This window comes from Vombatus ursinus, unplaced genomic scaffold (genome assembly GCF_900497805.2).
Source record: "Vombatus ursinus unplaced genomic scaffold, bare-nosed wombat genome assembly UNPS02014812.1, whole genome shotgun sequence".
Taxonomy (NCBI): domain Eukaryota; kingdom Metazoa; phylum Chordata; class Mammalia; order Diprotodontia; family Vombatidae; genus Vombatus; species Vombatus ursinus.
In genome coordinates this window covers 77841280-77849531 of record NW_020954590.1, presented here as the reverse complement: position 1 = coordinate 77849531, position 8252 = coordinate 77841280, and the positions used below count along the sequence as shown (strand labels likewise).

The following is an 8252-nucleotide window of genomic DNA, read 5'->3' as shown; positions in this document are numbered from 1 at the left end:
AGATAGATAGATAGATAGATAGATAGATAGATAGATAGATAGATAGAGGGCACAGGGTGAGTTGAAAATGAAGGGGTCATATCTGGAGAAAAAATTAAGGGGTGAGAGAGTATTATATTAGGAGAATGAGAAAGGGAGAGGCAGAACAGGGTAAATTATCTCACAGAAAAAAACAGAAAAGAAAAGGTTTTTACAGTGGAGGGAAAATGGGGGAAGATGAGAGGGAATGAGTGAATCTTATTCTCACAGAATTTGACTTAAGGAGGGAATAACATACACACTCAATTGGGTATGGAAATCTGTCTTACCCTACAGGAAAATGGGGGGGAGGGGACAAGGGAGTAGGGGGATGATAGAGAGGAGGGCAGATTGGGAAAGGGGATAATCAGAAGCAAGTACTTCTGAGGAGGGTCAGGGTCAAAAGAAAGAATAGAATAAATGGGGGGTGGGATAGGATTAAAGGAAATAGAGTTAGTTTTTCACAGCATGTCTACTATGGAAGTGTTTTGCATAACTGCACATATATAACCTATATTTAGTTGCTTGCCTTATCAATGAGGGTGGGTGGGGAGGGAGGAAGGGAGAAAATTTGGAAGCCAAAGTTTTAAAAACACATGTTTAAAAAAATGTTTTCACATGCAACTGGGAAATCAGAAATATAGGAAATGGGGTACAGAAATCCATCCTGCCCTGCAGGAAAATTGAAGGGGAACAGGATAAGGGGGGGGGGGAAAGATAGAAGGAAATCAGACTAGGAGAACAGGTATTCAGAATGCATGCCATCTTGGGGTGGGGGAAGGGGCGAGATGGGTTGAAAATTTGGAACTCAAAATCTTGTGGAAGTAAATGTTGAAAACAAAAAAATAAATAAAAATTACCACAAAAAAAAAAAAGAAAAGGCAAGAAACTTGATACAGGTCATAGTTGTGTCATGCAAAGCACTTCCATGGTAGTTCCATTCTGAAAGACTAAGTATATTTTCCTTCATCTTATCCTACCCCCCATTTATTCTATTCTCTCTTCTGACCCCTTCATCTTCAACTCACCATGTGCCCTCTATCTATCTATCTATCTATCTATCTATCTATTTCTCTATATAGATACTTATAATTTTTTCCCTCCAACTACCCTAGTACTGACAAAGGACTCATGAGTTACAAATATCATCTTTCCATGCAGGAATGTAAACAGTTCAACCTTAATAAGTCTCTTATGATTTCTTTTTCCTGTGTACCTCTTCATGTTTGACTTGAGCCTTGTATTTGAAAGACAAATTTTCTATTCAGCTCTGGTCTTTTTCTTAAGAATGCTTGAAAGACCTCTATTTCACTGAATGATCATTTTTTCCCCTGAAGGATTATACTCAGTTTTACTGGATAAGTGATTCTTGGTTGTAATCCTATCTCCTTTGCCCTCTGGAATATTATATTCCAAGCCCTGCAGTCCCTTAATGTAGAAGCTGCTAAATCTTGTGTTTTCCTGATTGTGTTTCCACAATACTTGAATTGTTTCTTTCTGGCTGCCTGCAATATTTTCTTCTTGACCTGGGAACTCTGGAATTTGGCTACAATATTACTAAGAGTTTTCCTTTGGGGATCTCTTTCAGGAGGTGATCAGTTGATTCTTTTAATTTCTATTTTGCCCTCTGGTTCTAAAATATTGGACAGTTTTCCTTGATAATTTCTTGAAAGATACTGTCTAGGCTCTTTTTTGATCATGGTTTTCAGATAGTCCAATAATTTTTAAATTCTCTCTTCTGGATCTATTTTCTAGGTCAATTGTTCTTCCATTGAGATATTTCACATTCTCTTCTATTTTTTTCATTCTTTTGGATTTGTTTTACAGTGTCTTGATTTCTCATAAAGTCACTAGCTTCCAATTGCTCCATTCTAATTTTTAAGGAAATGTTTTCTTCAGTAAGCTTTTGGACTTCCTTTTCCATTTGGCCAATTTTGCTTTTTAGGGCATTCTTCTCCGTGTTGGCTTTTTGGACCTCTTTTCCCATTTGGGTTAAGTTGGATTAAGCTATTTGGGTTAAGGAGTTATTTTTTTCAGTATTTTTTGGGGGGCAGTCTCCTTTAGTAAGATGTTGATTTGTTTTTCATGATTTTCTTGCATCACTCTCAGTTTTTCCTCTACTTCTCTTACTTGCTTCTCAAAATCCTTTTTGAGTTCTCCCATGGCCTGGGACCAATGCATATTTTTCTTGGAGGCTTTGCATGTAGGAGCTTTGACTTTGTTTTCTTCTGGTTGTATGTTTTGATCTTCTTTGTCACCAAAGGAAGATTCTATGGTCTGACTCTTTTTGCACTGCTTGCTTATGATCCCGGCCAATTACTTGAGTTATAAACTCTTTGTTAAGGTAGGGGTCTGTTTTCAGCGTGAAGAATGTACTATCCCAAGCTTCAGAGGTTTTGTGCAGCTGTTTTCAGAGATACTTCTAGGGACCTGTAAATTTTCAGTTCTTCCAAGGTGGTATGATCAAGGGCAAGGTGTTTACCCCTTTCCTGGCCTGTGCTCTGGTCTATGAGTGACCACAAGCACTCTTTTCTGTCTTGGAAATGTGAGGAGGATTTCCTCTCCACAGCCACTACAAGCTCCCCCCTGCCAGTGCACCTCCTCGCCCCAGGACTGCTACCTAGAATTGTGACCCTGATCCAAGCAAGGGCAAAGCAAGAGAATCCTGCCTCAGCACCAGCAGAGAGATCCCTGCAATCCCCCTCAGATCAGCCTCTTGATTCCCCCTCATTCTGTGGGCTGGAAGCTCTGGAAGCAGATGCCACCCCAGGGCCAAGCTTGGGGACTGGGGCTGAGACACTGCTCTTCTCTCTCACCACCACTGACACAGACTTTTCCCATTGACCTTCTAAGTTGTCTTTGGAATTCATGGGTTGAGAAGTCTGGAAACCACCACAGGTGCCCATGATTCAGTCCACTGAGGCCTACTCCAGGTTTGCTGAGGCTTGCACGCCCATGCTGAACTAAGCTCCTCTCCCTGCTTGGTGCTCTAGACCTTTCCAATCAACCATCCAGGTTGTCTTGGGCTGGAAATTTGTTTCACTCTGTCTTTTTGTGGGTTCTGCTGCTTTAGAATTTGTTTAGAGCAATTTTTTTATAGGTATTTGGAAGGGTTTGGGGGAGAGCTCAAGCAAGTCACTGCTTTTACTCCACTATCTTGGCTCTGCCCCCCTAAACTATATTTCTAACTGAAGCCAGTTTGCCCCTCCCTTGGCAGCCATCTTGCCTCCCTCCATGACCCTTTATTGCATGTAATTTTTATTGCATCATGATCTAAAAAGGATGCATTTAATATTTCTGCCTTTCTGCCTTGCATCTGAATACCATGTTTTTATGCCCTAATACATGGTCACTTTTGTATTTAGGTGGCATGTATGACTGATAAAAAGTTATGTTTCTTTCTATCCCCATTCAATATTCTCCAGAGGTCTATCATATCTAACAATTCTAAAATTCTATTCACTTCCTTAACTTCTTTCTTATTTACTTTGTGGTTAGATTTATCTAGTTCTGAGAGGGAAAGGTTGAGCTCCTCCACTAGTATAGTTTTGTTTCTTATTTCTTCCTGTAACTCACTTAACTTCTCCTCTAAGAATTTGGATGTTATACCTCTTAATGCATATACATTTAGTATTGATATTACTTTATTGCCTATGGCACCTTTTAGCAAGATGTAGTTTCCCTCCTTATCTCTTTTAATTAGATCTATTTTTGCTTTTGCTTTGTCTGAGATCAGGACTGTTATTCCTGCTTTTTTTTTTTTTAACTTTAACTAAAGCATAATATATTCTGCTGCAGCCTTTGACCTTTACATTGTATGTGTCTCTATGCTTTAAATGTGTTTCTTGTAAACAACATATTTATAGAATTTTGGTTTTTGATCCACTTTGCATTCCCTTCCATTTTAAGGGGGAGTTTATTCCATTCACATTCACAGTTATGATTACTAACTGTGTATATCCCTCCATCCTATTTTCCCCCACCTACTTTTCTGTCTCTCCTTTCACCTTATCTCTTCACACAAGTGTTTTGCTCCTGACTACAGCCTCCCTGAATTTGCCCTCCTTTTTTATTTTCCCCATTCCCCTCTTACTTTGCTATAGGGTAAGATAGATTTCTTTACCCAAGTGAGTGTGTATGTTATTTCCTTTTTGAGCAAATACCAATGGGAGTAAGATTCATGCAATGCTCAACCCCTCCCTTCTTTCCCTCTACTGTAATAGGTCTTTCATATCTCTTCATGTGACATAATTTACCCCATTCTTCCTTCCTCTTTCTTCTTCTCCCAGCACAAAACTTTTTTTCACCCTTTACTATTTTTTATTATCACAGAAAAGTCAACTTATACACAACCCCACTAAGTATGAACTAATTGCCCTAATAGAGATACAATTCTTTCTTTTAATTTAATTTTTATTTTTTAATATGTATTTTTAAAACTTGGGGTTACAAATTTTTCCCCCTTCCTCCCTCCCCACCCACCCTCATTGAAAAGGCAAGCAATTCAATACAGGTTATACATGTGTAGTCATGCAAAACACTTCATGTTGTCATGTTGTGAAAAACTAAGTATACTTCCCTTCATCCTATCCTACCCCCCATTTATTCTATTCTCTCTTTTGACCCTGTCCCTTCTCAGAAGTGTTTGCTTCTGATTATCCCCTCCCCCACTCCACCCTCCCCTCTATCAACCCCCTGCTCTCTTGCCCCCTTCCCCCCTTATTTTCCCATAGGGTAAGATAGATTTCCATATCCCACTGTTTATGTTATTCCCCCCTTAACCCAAATCCTATGAGAATAAGATTCATTCATTCCCTCTCACCTCCCCCCATTTCCCCTCCACTGTAAAAGTCTTTTCTTGTCTGTTTCATGTGAGATAATTTACCCCATTCTACCTCTCCCTTTCTCCTTCTCCCAGTATAATCCTCTCTCCCCCCTTAATTTTATTTTCCAGATATCACCCTTTCATCTTCAACTCACCCTGTGCCCTTTATCTATCTATCTATCTATCTATCTATCTATCTATCTATCTATCTATCTATCTATCTATCTATCTATATACATACATATGATTTTTCCCTCCCACTACCCTAATACTTACAAAGGACTCATGAGTTACAAATATCATCTTTCCATGCAGGAATGTAAACAGTTCAACCTTAATAAGTCTCTTATGATTTCTCTTTCCCATTTACCTATTCCATGTTTCACTTGAGTCTTGTATTTGAAAGTTAAATTTTCTATTCACCTCTGGTCTTTTCCTCAAGAATGCTTGAAAGGCCCCTATTTCACTCAATGACCATTTTTTTCCCCTGAAGGATTATGCTCAGTTTTGCTGGGTAGTTGATTGTTGGTTGCAATCCAAGCTCTTTGCTTTCTGGGATATCACATTCCAAGCCCTCCCATCCTCTAATGTACAAGATGCTAAATCCTGTGTAATCCTGACTGTGGTTCCTTGATATTTGAATTGTTTCTTTCTGGGTGCTTACAATGATTTCTCCTTGATCTGATAGTTATGGAATTTGGCTACAATGTTGCTTGGAGTTTTCATTTTGGGATCTCTTTTAGGAGGTGTTCAGGGGATTTGTTCAAGCACTATTTTACTCTCTGATTTGAGGATATCAGGGCAATTTTCCTTGATAATTCCCTGAAAGATGCTCTCCAGACTCTTTTTTTGATCATAGCTTTCAGGTAGCCCAATAATTCTTAAATTATCTCTCCTGGATCTATTTTCCAGGTCAGTTGTTTTTCCAATGAGGTATTTTAAATTTTTTCTATTTTTTCATTCTTTTGATTTTATTTGACTGATTCTTGATGTTTCATAAAGTCATTAGCTTCTACTCGCCCAATTCTAATTTGTTAAGGAATTATTTTCTTTAATTAGCTTTTGTACCTCCTTTCCCATTTGGCCAAAAGGAGTTATTTTCTTTTGTGGAGTTCCCCCCCACCCCCAATTTGGCCAATTCTATTTTTTTTTTTGGAGTTTTATTCTTCAGTTAATTTTATGCTGCCTTTACCAAGCTATTAACTCTCTTTTTCATAATTCCCCTTCACAACTCTCATTTCTTTTCCCAGTTTTTCTTCTACCTCTCTTCCTTGAGTTTTAAAATCTTTTTTGAGCTTTTCCAAGAGGACTTTTTGGGCTTGAGACCAATTCACATGCCCCTTTGAGGCTTTGTATGTAGGCATTTTGACATTGCTGGCCTCTTCTGAGTTTGTGTTTGGATCTTTCTTGTCACCATAGTAGTTTTATATGGTCAGAGTTCTTTTTGTTTTTTGCTCATTTTTTTTAAAGTTGCGCTCTGCTTGTGGGATCCAGTGGTTACTGTCCCAAGTTTCTCACACTGGGGCTTAGAGTGTCAATGGCTTTCAGTGCTATGGCCTCTAGGGCTTGTGGCTTGCCTGCTACACTATGGTGATCCAGCCTAGTTCTACCTGTTATGTCCTGGGTTTTGTGGCTGGCAGTTTACCTGATACACTGGGCCTGGAGGCCTTACAGCTGGCTTGCTGTACCACTGGCCTGCTAAGTCAGGACCTCAGGGCCTGTGCTTCAGCTAAGAGCCTCCCACTGACTTGCCTGGACATTGCTTGTAATGGGCTCTACTCCTTGTTTACCTAAGAAGGACATACCTTTCCTGAAGTCTTTCTCAATTATCTTGGGCTAGAAAATTGTTTCACTCTGTCTTTTTGTGGATTCTGTCACTCCATAATTCTTTTAGACACTTGATTTAACATTGTTTCTGAGGGAAACTGGGGAGAGCTCAGACAACTTCCTGACACCTTTTCTTTTCCCAAAAAAAAGTGTTTAGAGTTGCTTGAAGGTGAATTTGAGAGAGTTCAGGTGAGTCTGCCTTATTCTACCATCTTAGCTCCAAGTTCTCTACGCTCAAAAAGAATTCCCAACCAAGGATTCACCCAGCTTTTTCTTGAAGACTGCCTGTATGAGTCCATTACTTCCTGAGACATTATATTCTATACAGCTATAACTGTTAAGAAGGTTTAACATGATATCAAGCCCAAATTTGTCATTTTGCAACTTCTACCAATTCATAATTCTGCTTGATGGAACCACACAATATAAGGCTAATTCTTCTTCTGCATGGTGTCCTTTCTCCAGCCTTCTCTTCTAGTTAACCATGTTGAATTCCTTTATCTAATCCTCAAATAACACAGATTCAAGGCCATTCACCATTCTATTTGCCCTCCTCTGGAAGCTCTCATGATCATCATAGTCATTTATGAAATACAGAGCCCTGTGTGTGTATGTATATATATATATTGTATATATATGCATAAATGTATATATATGTGTATGTATATGTGTATATGTATATGTATGTATGCATGTATGTGTGTACACACACACACACACACACATATATATATATACATATATTTATACATATATGGGGAGGAAATTTCATATAGTTACTGCAGGATAGTATAGCACTGGTTCTAGAGGAGGAAGATTGGGTTCAAATCCTATCTCTGATTCTACCTGTGCAGCCCCAACCCTAGCTCTAAATTTAGGATCTTAAATTGTAGGTTTAAATTAGACCAACAAATACTGCAGAAATGTTCTTATTTTATTTTGGAGGCAAGCAGAGTAAAGTTATTTGCTAAGGGTCACATAGCTAGTGAGTGTCTGAGGCCAGATTTGAACTCAGGTCCTCCTGACTCCAAAGCTAGTGCTCTATCCCCCAGAAACATTCATTTTTAAGATGACTATCTTAAAAGCTGTATGCCTCAAGAAATGAAACGACAAAGATAACTTATATAATGACATATTTGCCTAATGAGAGGCAAACTTGAAAACAAGTAAACCTCATCCCTTCCCATTACTTTGGACAGTAGATGGATTTTTAGTAGGTTTTAAATACATTTATTATTACCATCCTAAAGTATTTTTCATTTTTAATATTTGTCAGGATAATGAAAAGATCCATAAAAGCTAGCTGATATAAAGCAGAAAGAAACACTCTGCAAAGCCCTCACCACCGTCATCTTAATGCCAACAAGTCAACCTTTATAAGTTATAACAGCAGTAGGCACTGGAATGAAGAAAAACATTCCACATCCATTCATCCTCATTGAAATATTTATCTCATTTTTTTTCTTTTCTTTTCTTCACTTCTTTTGCATTTTGTGCAACAAATGAGGTATAGGATATATTTTAGTGCTTTTGTTATTTCTGGGAATAGCCTATTCAATGTCTAGGGTTCTCTGCTGGCAAA

General features: G+C 38.4%; 1 pseudogene; it reads right to left on the bottom strand.

Annotated features, from left to right (window-relative positions):
• The window catches only part of LOC114053994, an 11280-nt pseudogene extending 3258 nt beyond the window's left edge, over positions 1-8022 (bottom strand).
• Between the last annotated feature and the right edge of the window lie 230 nt (positions 8023-8252).